We start from the raw sequence: 14,046 nt of genomic DNA on the forward strand, positions 1-14,046 counted from the left end.
TGCAGCTGGAGACAATTCTTGCTTTGAAGATTTTAGCCAGGTTTACCAAAGATTTGTTGGATCTGCATTGTACAATTTGATTTTTACTAATGCTAAATTCTGCTTTCTCTTTCTTCCCGTCATAGGGGTTGATTCTTAATTCACATCCTGCACCCTAAACTTTGTCTTTTCCAGGGAATTATAAATGGCTGGTATTGGTAGTAGACCAAGTAAAGCAGAAGCTTACTGAGTTACATTATGCACCCTATGTATGGCAATGAGGACCTTATGCTGGTGATACCTGGAACACAGAAAGCCCCCGGCACAAGGGAGCTGTCCAACTGCTAAAACATGCACAGGTGGTGATAAGGCATACTGCTGAAAGGGAATTCATTAGAAGGTGCGGTAAACGTAACAAGCATTTGAAGTACACAGAGAAAAGAGTAGCTTTAAAGATAATGCTGTCAAATAGTATTGCTAAGCATCACTGAGAGATTACAAAAGTATAATGAAGAGCTTAGTGCAAGTGTCATGGTATTCAAAGCCAGGTGTTAAAGTTAGAGGGCTCCATTGGTTGCATACAAGAAATCTCTCACATTCTCTGAGAGAATATGGAGGACAATGAGGACAAACACCAAGACCCAATAGCCAAACTGAAGGGATGACCTTCAAAGATAATTACCCAAAAGGAATATTGCATTCTGGGAAGCGGGAAGGTCACAGAGTAGGGTCAGCTTCAAGGATATAAAGAATGTAGAAGTCATGGCCCCTTCAGTTCTCACATTAACAACAGTCTGGCCCCTGAGGAAATCAGATGGATTCTGAATGAAGTCTGTAGACCAGGGCATGAACAACCAAGTAACAAGCCTGGTTGTAACCAGCTTGCTAAATGTGCTTTTGTTGTTGCTAGACTAGATTAATACAATCTCAGGTACATGCTATAGAGACGTTGCTTTGGCAAATGTGTTCTTTTGTATTTCAGTCAAAAGAGAGGATAAGACATAGTTTGTATTCATATGGAATGGGTAAAAATACACTTTAACAATATTACCCCAGATCTATGTTCACCATCTTGTCCTCTGTTACAAAATAGTGTAAAGAGAGATGGACCACCTACAGGGCACACAATATTATTTTAATCTATTGTATGAGGGCATCGTGCTCATTGGACAAAGTGAGCAAAAGGTGGCCTACAGGCTGGCAGTCTTGGTGAAACTCATGTGAACCAGAGGATGAGGTATGAACCCGGGCAGTTTTAGGGGTTTGCCACATCCATAAAACCGTTAGGGTCCCAGTGGGGCAGAATTATGTGAAACACTTACAGCATTAAGTGGGCCCAAAGCAGAAAAGAGTTTGCAGCAACGTCCAGGCATTAATGTAAGCAGCAATGACAATTAGGCTGTATAATTTAGCTGCTCTTGTACTGGAGATGGGAAAAGATGCTATGTGAAGCACATGGCTTGCTCAAAAAGGAGAACTACAGTTCAGTGCCCTGAACTGGGAACAAGATCAAGTCAACTGTGGGAAAGAATGTGATGACTTAGGAAACAAATCCTGGTGAGCTAATGGGCTATGGTAGAGACAGAATGTCTAAGCATGAGACAAGTGACCATGTGTCTGAAACTGCACCATGAACTGTTTCCTTTCAGACCCACCAAGTCATAAGGCCAAGAGCACAGTGACAATGCATCATGCTTTCAAAGCAGTACCTACAGAATTTAGCCTGAGCCAGACCAGAATGCACAAGCAAGATGCACGAGCAGATGTTTCATATGTCCATGGCTCCTACTTGTATTGGACAAACACTCTTGTTTTGTCAGATATCTTCTATGATCATACGTATGGGAGATCTTGGATAAATATCTTACCTAGAAGTAAAAGCTTAAGCTAAGCTTACAGGTGGCTTGGTTCAGTGTGTTGTGTGTGTGCGTGTGTGTGCGCACGTGCAAGGTGAAAATGGAGAGCAGCCTCATTTAGAGATGGTCTTAAGGATAATGACAAAAGTCCTCTCGGTGAACAGAGCTTCAGGCAGTGCACATGGTCATCCAATTTGTGTTGAGAGAGAAGTTCCCCAATATTAAAATAAATAAGGAGTCATGAGCAGTAGTGGATGGTCTGCCCAACTTTCCAGGGGCTTCAAGAGAAGATTGTAATATTAATAACAAAGAAATTTGGATGGATGTATAGAAATGGCAATAAGTTGTAAAGTTCTCAGCATTCACTAGAGAGTATTTACCGTAGTAGAGACACTAGATAACCAAGTAAACAAAAAGGCCCAGCAAGCCAGCTAATATCAGCTAGTTGACCTCTGTCCTTGGTTAGCCCAGTGCTGACTCAGGAATGAAATGTCTACAGTGCCACAGGTGGACCTTATGCATGGGCCCAATAGCAAACACTCACCAGGTTTGATCCACTCCTGTTACCAGATATAAAATCTTGCAGCAACAGAAACAAATGCGAAGCTTCAAGGGGAGACAATTTCTGTAAGGGACCCTGAAGCTACTTGGTGATCATCAGACTGTATTGAGCCCCTGTTTCCTAAAAGGGCCAGTAGTTTTTTGTCACAGAAATAGACATGTTTGCTTTTACTACCACAGGACCTTAGGCAGCATCATTACTCAATGGATTTTGGAGCATCTGACCATGTAAATCCAAGGGATCCACTTTACAGAAAAAGAGTTGAGGGAGTCGGTCTATGACCACGGGATCCTCTGGTTGTACCAAACTTCACCACATAGAAGCTTTTAGCCTGATCGAATGTTGAACTGGCCTGGTGAAGCAGAGGTGAAAACAATAATTCAGAGTCAATACTTTGAGATCACTGCATGCCATCCTCCAAGACCCACTATATGCTTTGAATCAATCTGTATGGCATTGTTCTGCCAATTGGAAGAATATATGTCCTGGTAATTCAGGGGTAGACACAGCACTTACAGCAACCCACAGAGAAAACTGGTGCTTCCTATCCCTACAACTATAAGCTCTGCAGGGTTAGAGTCCCTGGTTCCCAGATGTATATGTGGAAGTACATCTGAGCAGACAAGAGATAGACCACGGTAGATACAGAGATGTGCTGCCTTCATCCTTTCGAAAGAGGAGCCTGCTGCCCATCTGCAGGGAGTGCTGCTCAGAGACGGCCACTAATAGCTTCCCAGCATTTAACATAACGTCTGCCCTTTTGTCACACACACACACGTGTTTATTTTTCCACTGTAGCCTATGCAATCTGTACTTGATTGAATATTGATTTATAATATTTTTACTTCAAAATACAGTTATACATTTATCAATATGACTAAATATTCTACAATATCATATTTGCAGCTATATTAAATTCTAAAATCCAAATACCATAGTATATTTATCTGGTTTTGATGTTTTTTTTACTTTTTATTTATTGATGTATTTATTTTGAGAGGAAGTCTCACTCTGTCACCAGGCTGGAGTGCAGTGGTGAGATCTCGGCTCACTGCAACCTCCACCTCCCAGGTTCAAGCAATTCCCCTGCCTCAGCCTCCCAAGTAGCTGGGACTACAGGCACGCACCACCACACCCAGCTAATTTTTTGTATTTTAGTAGAGATGGGGTTTCACCATGTTACCAGGATGGTCTCTATCTCCTGACCTTGTAATCCGCCTGCCTCGGCCTCCAAAGTGCTGGGATTACAGGCATGACCCACCGCACCCAGCCAATGTTTATTTTAATTGTACTTTTCCTCTCTGTGTAGAGCAGGTTATGAAGTTCCCCTACAGACAGTGGCATGCAGGGATTCTCAGGATACACTTGGAGAGGACTCATATTGACTAAAAACTTTACCATAATTAAAGTTGTAGGGTATTGTTAAAAATGTAGGGATAATACATTGAAGACAGAGTAAACTCATTATATCTGTTTATTAATCTTACTCAAAACATTCTTGACTTATGAATTCAAATACCACCTGCTATTCTTGAATCTGTCTTCTTTAGCCCTGAGAGATTCTAGCCCCAGGTAAGATGGGCCAGAGCAGATGGGGCCTTTCTAAAACCAATCTCTGATGGCCCATTTCCCCATCTTAATTATTGGTTATAGGAGCAACTGCACAGCATGAAAAAATAAAATAAAACTTACATAATTCTGTTTCTAATTTATGCTTGCAATAAATTATGATTGGGCTTAATTGCTTATGCCAATCACCAAGTTATGATAGGAGGAGAATGACAATGTATTTCTAAAATAAGACATTATTGAGATTGTCAGTGTACTAAGCAGATCAACTATGAGAAAGTGCAGAATGACAGTTTGCATATTATCAAGCACTAGCTGGCAGGACTTTGTTAAAACACAGAAACTGGCCAGGCACGGTGGCTCATGCCTGTAATCCCAGGACTTTGGGAGGCTGATCACGAGGTCAGGAGATCGAGACCATCCTGGCTAACACGGTGAAACCCTGTCTCTATTAAAAATACAAAAAAAATCAGCCGGGCATGGTGGCAGGCACCTGTAGTCCCAGTTACTCAGGAGGCTAAGGCAGGAGAATGGCTTGAACTCAGGAGGTGGAGCTTGCAGTGAGCCTAGATCATGCCACTGCACTCCAGCCTGGGCAACAGAGTGAGATTCTGTCTCAAAACAAAACAAAAACAAACAAACAAAAAAACCCACACATAATCTATGGTTTTTCGTATTGGGGTTTCTATTTGTGTTCCCTATTGTTTCTCTGACCCAAAACACAAAAACATGTCATTTTAAAAGCCTTGATCGTGACATTGCTGAAAGCAGAAGAGAAGATTCTCTGAGAGGCCTCAAGGAACACAAACATTCTTCTCTCACTAGGTCAAGCCTCCTCTGATAAGTCAATACAGAGTAGTGGGGAAAACATGCTTCTGTTAAAAACTGATCCACTCTCAACTTGCTCATCAGAAATTTAGACACCAGATATTTGTCCTTTAGGGACAACCTCTGAAGGCAATGTGATGATTACATGTACTACCAAGGAAGATGGAGAAGGTGGATATTATGGACAAATTTTACAGTAAAGTGCTAACCTTAGTCTGGTTAGGCTACTATAACAAAATACCATAGACTGGGTGGCTTAGGAATAACAGAGATTTATTTCTCCTAGCTCTGGGGGCTGGGAAGTCCAAGATCAAGGTGGTGGCAGATTCTTTGTCTGATGAGGACCTGCTTTTTAGTTGACAGAGGGCATCTGTGTCCTCACATGGTAGTGGGGGCAAGGCAGATCTCTCAGCCCTCTTTTATTAAGGCACCAATCACACCATGTATGATCCCTGTCATGATTTAATCACCCCCAAATGCCCCACCTTCTAATAGCTTCTCCTTAGGGGATAAGATTTTAATATATTAATTTAGGCAAATACAAACATTTAGACCATAGCACTGCTAAATATACTGTGGTCCAAAATGAAATTAATGCAAATTTTATATAAGCTCATTAATAGCCATATAGCTTTGGATAAATTACTTAATCTTTTAAATCTTTAGCTTCCTCACATATATGGGAAAATGAATGCCTATCTCTCAGACTATCTATAAAGATGACATAATAATTTATATAAAGTACTTACCAATGTATATAACATTTTTGATTTTAGATTTAGATAAAGTTTTAAATTTATAAGTTCTTTCATGTATCTGGAACTAGTGGAAGTACTTTCAAAAATAATTCCTAATTTAATCCTCACAGCAACTTTGTAAGGACATGATTGTACTAATTATACAGATAAGAAAATGAAGAGTAAAGAAATCTTGAGACTTGGCCAACATTGCATAGTTGGTAAGGGAGTAAAAACTAGGGCTTAGTGTTCTGAATCACATTCAGAAATTGCCCCTATACTCAGACTGGAGTAGCCAACAGCACACCCAGGAGAATGGCTTCCTCAACTCTTCTGTAAAATCTAAAGAACAGCATTATAAATGTCAGCAGCACTGGCTCACTTCCATTCTCTTGCTTTTTTAAGTGAAACATTTAAAAGAAATGTTTAAAATAAAAATTGAACCCAGTCCACGGGATGAACTATATTCTGCTTAACATATATCAGCAAACTTTTGGTTTACTGATACATCGAACAAATGCGTATTAAGCAACTTCCACGTAACATAGAAGCGTATACAAGAATAACCTAAAAGTAGACCTGACACTATTTAGCAATTTCTCCTCACTGTAACAGTGGCTGTATCCTTAGTGTGCTGAAGGCAGAATCTGTATAATTCCAATACTAATATATTTATTTACATTGCACAGTAGTCAAACTTAGCATTAAATAAAGTGCTAGTTTTTGAGATGCATTTTCCCAATCTTTAACTTTTGAAAAATGAAGGTATTGTGCCTTAACTACCCAGAATTTAGAAACAGTCTACCAAGGTCTTTTATTATTTTATCCCTAATAGCTATTTTGTAAATCTATAAAAATGACAGAAATTCAACAAGTGTGGCTCACTTTGAATGCAAAAGCATTGCAACGACCTCTGTGAAATGCTATGTAGCTGTAGTGGGAGGAGTTTAATTTCCCTCGCTGAGTTTTCAATGGAAAAAATCACTTTCCTGGCTGACTACTGCCTGGAATGCTCACCCCATAACTAATATACCTTTTCATTTTGTTGATTTCCTATCTGCTGCCTTCAAATATTTTTCCTCCTCCCACCTCATCTTCTACCTTCCAGCCTTCCCATCTTGACCAGCCCAACTGTGGCAGATGGAATATAAAGTAATAGAGAATCACAAATTGAATTTTTTCTTGGATCTGCTTTTCAATCAGCCCATGTCTACTCCACGGGAGTTAAATTGAAAACTTATGAGAATGAAATTGCATGTCCTTGGTTTTTTCTTTTATTTATTTCTTTTTGCAGCTAATGCACATTTTCTTACAAAAAATCAAAGATATGTAAATGAGTAAATAAGGATAATTTCTAAATTATATACTGAGTATGTGTTTATATGGAAAGATATCGATCAAATTATTGTAGAGGTGCATTTTCATGGATAATATGGAAGAAAATGTGCACTGAAAATATGAGAAAAGGGACAAAATATATGTGTGTATGTATACAGGTACATATATCTTTTTCAGTCATTCAAAATATGAGAGTTCTTATATGGTAGCCAGGAGCTGAGTGTTGGGATGAATAGCCAGTGCCTGCCCTCAAGGAACTCACTCATAGAAAGAGAGATAAACCTGCAAATGAACGATTACAATGTGAATGATGTTTTAAGAGTCATTTCAGAGTACCTGAAAATACATCTGGGCACTGCATGAGATTCCTCTTCTTTGCCCAAGTCTCCCATTTTCTAGCGTCAGTTTGTGTTAGACCAGTTTCCGTGACTAGTCTGAACTCAAACAGCTCATCAGTGGAAAATCTCACTTTCTGCAATTCTAAAATGAAAGGGTCAGAATAACAATCCTCTTTCAAGAGAGATAATTTGCAAGATGCTTCAGGGGAAGTTGTTAAAATAAAATTTTAAGAAGAATCAGATAATTACTTAAAACAGATGAGGAACATGACAAATTAGCATAGGATGGGAACAATATTTTATCAGCCTTCTGTTTATAACAGCCTCAACAAAGAATAATAAAACAGCGACATTTATTGTTTATCTTAGAATTTTTGTTTTGGGATTTTTGTCTTCACTGAACAAGCCAAGTAACCAATAAATAAACAAAACTACATGCACAGAGACACACACACACACACTTTTTATCACACAAGTTGTCCTTAGGCATGAGAAACCTTTAACATAACACAATATCCTTAATGTCATGTTGAATAAAGGTCTTGGTGTGTTGAGAAAGGGTAGTGCAGGGGAAAGTTTGAAGCAGCCACTTTGGAAAAAAGAAAGATCATTAAGGCATGCATTGGGGTGTGTGTCGTGGGTGCATGCCGGCAGCTTACACAGACTGATATTTAGAGGGTTGTTCCATAAGAGAAACTCTTTACTGGATTGAAACTAATCCCTTAATCTCTTCCATTTGTACATCAATTTACAGCTCTGAAAGCACTTTTCCAACCATTATCACATTTAATCTTCAGAAATGCCAGGAAAGAACACAGGACAGGGATTAATCTGCCCCTTTTAATATACCAAGGAGAGGACGTGATTTAGACAAGGTCACAAAGACAGAAGGAGCAAAGCTGGCTGGGGCCTTTGGTTTTTCTTTTTCTTTTTAGTCATGGCCCCTCTTATTACTTTTTTTAAGCCTGGAGATAATATTAATTTGGGCCATGGGAAGAAAGAAGTGAACAAATGATAGTCTTACGTTTTGTGCCAGTCCGTTACTCCAGGTAAAAATGGACTCCTCCTAAGACTCTGCCTGCTGTCCTATGCTCAGTCAGAGGACTCTCAAACTGTGTGTTTCCTCTCTACAGCAAGGTAAGGGGCTTATGCCTCCATGCAATCAGCTGTCAAAACGCACACCGTTCATTTCAGGTGACCTTTTTTTTTATAGCAAGGCTTTGCATTGCCTTCCACACTAGCCAAAACATGTTTTCTCATCACAACCCTGTAACAAGGAATTTGAGGACAAGCACTTTGTATCATGGCTCTCAACTAATGAAACAAATTAAAATGTAATTAACAAAACAAATGTAATTCCTCAGTGTGAGATTTCAAAGTGGCTTCTCTCCACGGTAACTACTTGAGTTCCAATAGAAAACTTCAATACCAGGGAGGAGTTCCTCACTCGGGTCTTGCCCATGCCGTCCCTATCCCCCCAACCCTCTCAACTGGAATAAGCACTCATTATTCAAATACAATTATTTGAATCCCTGCTACTTGCCAGCTAGGGACTAGGGGACTGAGGGGTCTACAGACAAGGAAGAGATCATCTATGGAAGACAGTGATAAGGACTATGATAGAGGTATGCACAGGAGGTTCTGAGAAAACCAGGCAGGAACCCCTAAACCAGGATGGGTTAAGGGAGCTCTTCAGGAAGGGTGCCGGAGAGAAAGTGGCAACCGTACATCTGATATCAACAAGTGGTTGAAATTCACCAGATAGACACGGAGGAAAATGAATATCCCACAGACGAAATAGCACTTGGAAAATCACGATAGAAGGAATGCGTTCACCCAACTGCAAGCATTTTATTACGGAATTGGGGAAGGGATGCAGCACAAGCGAGAGGAGCCGGGCATGGAAGGTAGACACCACAACACAGAGGACCTTTTATGCAGAAGTGAGAGGCTTAGTTTGTATCCTGTGGTCACTGGCAACCCATTGAGGGCATTTATACAGGCAGGCACATAAAGGATAAAGTCTAAATTTCAAAAAAAAAAAAAAAATCACTGACAATTATGAAAGTTTGTTGGAAGAGACTGTCACTGAAGGCAAAGAAATTAGAAGATTTTTGAAGCAATCCAGGAGAAAAGAACTGACCAAGACAGCGAAAGTGAAGATTTGGGGGAAAAAATAGAATTTTTCGAGGTTGAATTTGATACCTAATTACAATATTAGGTGAAGGGTTTTGAGACAGAGGCATCCAGGGCAACAGAGTGGTAGATTTTCACCTTGGACAGAACCCAAGTGTACTGATTCCCAGCTCAGCACTCATTCCTCTTCAAAACAGAGAGGGTTGCACGGAAATGTCAGGACCCACCTGTCCCTGTCCTTTGACCTCTGCCCTGCACTGTTGAGTTCTCATAGTGACCACATTAGGCCACAAATGTAGCCTTTCGCACTGGATACTCCGCACTTGCTAACAACCTTCCCACACATACCTCTGGGCCCCAGGCAGCATCCTGATCCTTCACTCCATCTCATATTTCTCATCTCATCCTGCCCTTTCGGACCTGGTTGGTTGTTCCTGTTCTCTCTCCCTTCTGACTCCACCTCTCCCAATGACCTTGGGTGGAATAACTCATCCCTGCTAACCTGCTGTGAGTCACCTTAGATGAGATTCCCAGCCTGGCTGGCACTCAAGATTCTAGTGTGCCTAGTCCAAGCCTGACACCCAGTTTCCAAGTCTTGATTAAGTGACTGATTGGAGCTCTGCTCAGGTTTAATGTTCCAAATGGCCTTGTGTTTGCCACATCATCCCTACACACTAAGGTGTAGCCATTTGTCTTTGATGCCACATAAATCAGAGGGAATACTTTAGGACCTGATCTCAGCTGCCCCTGGCATACCCTGCAATCCACTGCTGCACTGGCCATGTTCATGGCCCCAGTGTTCACAAGATGTGAAGCTGTACCTAGTAGATGAGATACCAGAAAGGTGGGGTAACTATGTCTGAATTGATGTTTGTCTCATTAAATCCTGAAGCGCAATGTAGTTCATTCAACATGCAACAGATATTTACTTTGTTCCTCCTGTGTACCAAAAACGGTTTAAGGAATTGGAGGTTTGGAACGGAGCAAAGGTACTTTCTTTTGTCATGAAGATAATATTTTAGTAGAGTGTAGATGAATATGAAATAATTTAAAAGTTTCATTAGTGTTAAGTTATATGAGAAAAACAAAACATGATAAAGAGATTTTATTAGTCAGTTCTCACACTGCTCTAAAGAAATACCTGAGACTGGGTAATTGATAAACAAAAGAGGTTTAATTGACTCATAGTTCTACAGGCCATAGAGGAAGTATAGTGTCTTCTGCTTAGGGTGAGCCTCAGGGAATTTAAAATCACGGTGAAAGGTGAAGGGGGAACAGGCACCTTACATGGTGGGAAAAGGAGTAAGAGAGAGAGCAGGGAGGTGCTACACACTTTTTTTTTTTAAGAAGGAGTCTCACTCTGTTATCAGGCTGCAGTGCAGTGGCCTCAACTCACTGCAACCTCCAACTCCCTGGTTCAAGGGATTCTCTTGCCTCAACCTCCCGAGTAGCTGGGATTACAGGCACGTGCCACTACACCTAGATAATTTTTGTATTTTCAGTAGAGAAGGGGTTTCACCATCTTGGCCAGGAGGGTCTCGATCTCCTGACCTCATGATCGGCCCACCTCAGCCTCCCAAAGTGCTGGGATTACAGGCATGAGCCATCGCATCCGGCTAGTGCTACAAACTTTCAAGCAACCAGATCTCACGAGAACTCACTCATCATCACAATGACAGTATCAAGGGGGATGTTGTTAAACCATTCATGAGAAACCACCCCCATGATTCAATCACCTCCCACCAGGCTCCACCTCCAACATGGAGAATTACAACTGACCACGACATTTGGGTGGGGACACAGATCCGAACCATACCAGAAACAGAGGGTGATGGGGGATAATTTTAAGAACGTGCTTAGGGAAGGCCTCTCTGAGCAGGGAGCATTTGAGCTAAGAATGTAAGCAGGAGTCAGTCCTGCTTTCTGACAAGGTCTGCAGGAAAAGAATTTCAGTCTGAGAAAACAGCTAGTTCAGACACTCCAAGGAGGGAAGAAGCTTAGCTAAATGCAAGCATCCCACAGTAAATTTGTCTTGGACATTCACATAGATGCTGGCTTTTGTTTCCAAAATTCTGTTTTCAAAAAACTGAAATTAAGAAGCAAAGCTGAATTTAAGAAGCAAAACATTATTGTTTCTTAATTTCCCAGTAAATGTTTTCTTTTTGATTACTTAGATGAAGAGTCTGGCACACTAGAAAGAAAAAAGGGATTGATGGTAGACGGAATTAACTTTAAGTATCAACTCCATCTCTCTTTATTTCTGTTAACTTAGGTGAAGTATTTAAAATTTTTCAACCTCAGTTCCCTCACCTGTGTAATAATAATGAAAAGCTCTACTTTAGATATTGGGCATTAGATTCAAATGAAATCAAACATTTATAAACACTTAGTAAATTTCCTGAGACATAATTTGCACTTAATAAATATAATTTCTTTCCTTATTCAAGAGATTTAAAAGTATTACAGATAGAAGCATTACAAATTAAAGCTATTACTAATTTCATAACCTTCCTGTTTTCATTCGATAAAAATGATTTTCATTAGTGTAATGACATATAAGTAGAAATTTGAATAGCACACTATTTACAGGTTCTATCAAATTTATTTAAATGTAAAAATTAAAAATAATCTCAATATATGAGTAATCAGAATTAATATTGTCAACAAACAGAGAAGAAAAAACATCAAGGGTAGTCTAAGGTAAATTGGCCAAGGTACCTTTGTATTTATTTAAAGAAATAATAAAAGGAGTTACTATTTTTTGAATGATTCCTATCTGCTTTGAGTTCTTATGGTATACCTCTAATTCTTAAAACAACCCTGAATGTCAGATGTTTTTATAAAGACTTCAGGCACTGCAGATGACAGAATCCCAACTCTAACTCACAAAAGAGACAGTTTTGTTCCCCTATCTGGGAAGTTCAAAGTTGGGACCAGAACCAGGCATGGCTGCATTCGGAAGTTCAAATGAGGTTTTGCTTTTGCTTTTACTTTCAATCTGCCTGCTCTACAGCCTTTTGGGTTGATGTTTTCATTAGGCAAGCTATTTCAAGAAAACAAAACATCATGCCTGGAGTCCCAAGATTTTTGTAATTCATGATCCAAATTAAAGACATTTCTCTTTCTCAGTGACCACAGAACAATCCCAGGAAGGGTACTCATTAGCCCTGCTTAAAAGCAAGTGACTTTCCCTTAACACTTTCTCATGATCAAGATGATGAAGTAAAATGCCCAACCTGTAGTAGTGGGAAGGATGGTGTTTAAAGATGGTAGGGAAACAGTGCCATGTTTGACAGACCAATAAGGACCAAATGGAGATGGCAAGAGGGTTGTAAAAGGGAGGATGTTAAAGGGATATATTATATACTCTATACTAAATTGCATTCTTAATTCGCATATGAGAAAACTGAGCCTTGGTCATGTAAAACAACAAACAAATGTAACCTTGTGCAACTCGCATAGCTAATTGGTGTCAGAGCAAAGATTCAAAGTAACAACTTATTCTAAAGCCTGAGATCTTTCTAGGATGCCACCTGCATTTCTAACCCTCCATTAATGAATGCAATGGCACCTTCAGTGAATACCTCAACATGCAGACCTAGATGATTGTGTTACATTTGCAAATTCCAATTGTGAGGAACTTTTAATGCATTGTGTTTCTTCTCTGGCCAATTTTTGGTGTAGGTACACTAGGTTTTTTTAACATGTAGCTTACTTGTTCTATTTTATATTTTTTCAAATGCAATCAACTAAACAATAAAATTATCAGAAAAAAAAGCAGTTTGTTGGAAAGAATCCAGGCCAGGCACAACTGAATTTAAATAAATTTTGGATTTTGAACGGTGTTTATTTTCCAGTTAAATCCACAAGGCCACATGGAATGTCAGAGGAAAAGGAGCCAGTGTGATGGTTTCCAAACTGTGCTTCCAGGCCCATGGGCCTCCAGGGTTCCTCAGGGGTCCAAGCAGCAGCCAAAAGGAGGTGCAGGGCTAGCATGGCTCAGGAATCCCTCCTCAATTCCACTCAGATTTATTTGCATCATTTTATGTGAGATGTACATTACTTTAATTAAAAAAAAATGCAGCCTCACTCAAGGCTGTAATAGCAGGATGTGGTTATTGGTTGCCATCCTTAGCACACGTGGTAGGGTTGCTGTTTTGGCAAGTTACCTGATATAGCCAGACTCAGTCCTCCCCTTTATTTCAGAATACTCCACTCAAGTGAGCACAAGTATTTCTGATATTTACTACTCACACAGGTATAGGCAAAGCAAGGGGAGTCCTGGAAAGGCAGCCCACCAACAAGAGGGCTCTCTGATGTCTGAGCAGGGAGAGAGCCTGGTCTTGGGGACTGATATATGAGACAGTACTCAACTAATGAGAGTTTTCAATAATGCTAGGGCACATGTATTTTGAGAGTTTTGAGGTGTATTTTGAAAGGAGCTGGGAGAGTAACTTTGCATACCACTCATGGGGCATCTGATGGATTCTGCCCTGGAAGATGTTTACAGTGTGGCCAGCTGTCTTCTAGCTGAGATGGACATACTGCTTCCAGCTCCTCTTCATCACATTACCCAATCCTTCAACTCAATTTTTCCATTCATGAAATGATTGAAAAATGTTTATGTTGTGGCTATGTGATTATTAGAAATATGCCCTCCTTCTGGTACTTATAGTACAAGCAAAATGTTAGCTACTGATACT

Source organism: Mandrillus leucophaeus, unplaced genomic scaffold (genome assembly GCF_000951045.1).
Source record: "Mandrillus leucophaeus isolate KB7577 unplaced genomic scaffold, Mleu.le_1.0 Scaffold173, whole genome shotgun sequence".
NCBI lineage: Eukaryota > Metazoa > Chordata > Mammalia > Primates > Cercopithecidae > Mandrillus > Mandrillus leucophaeus.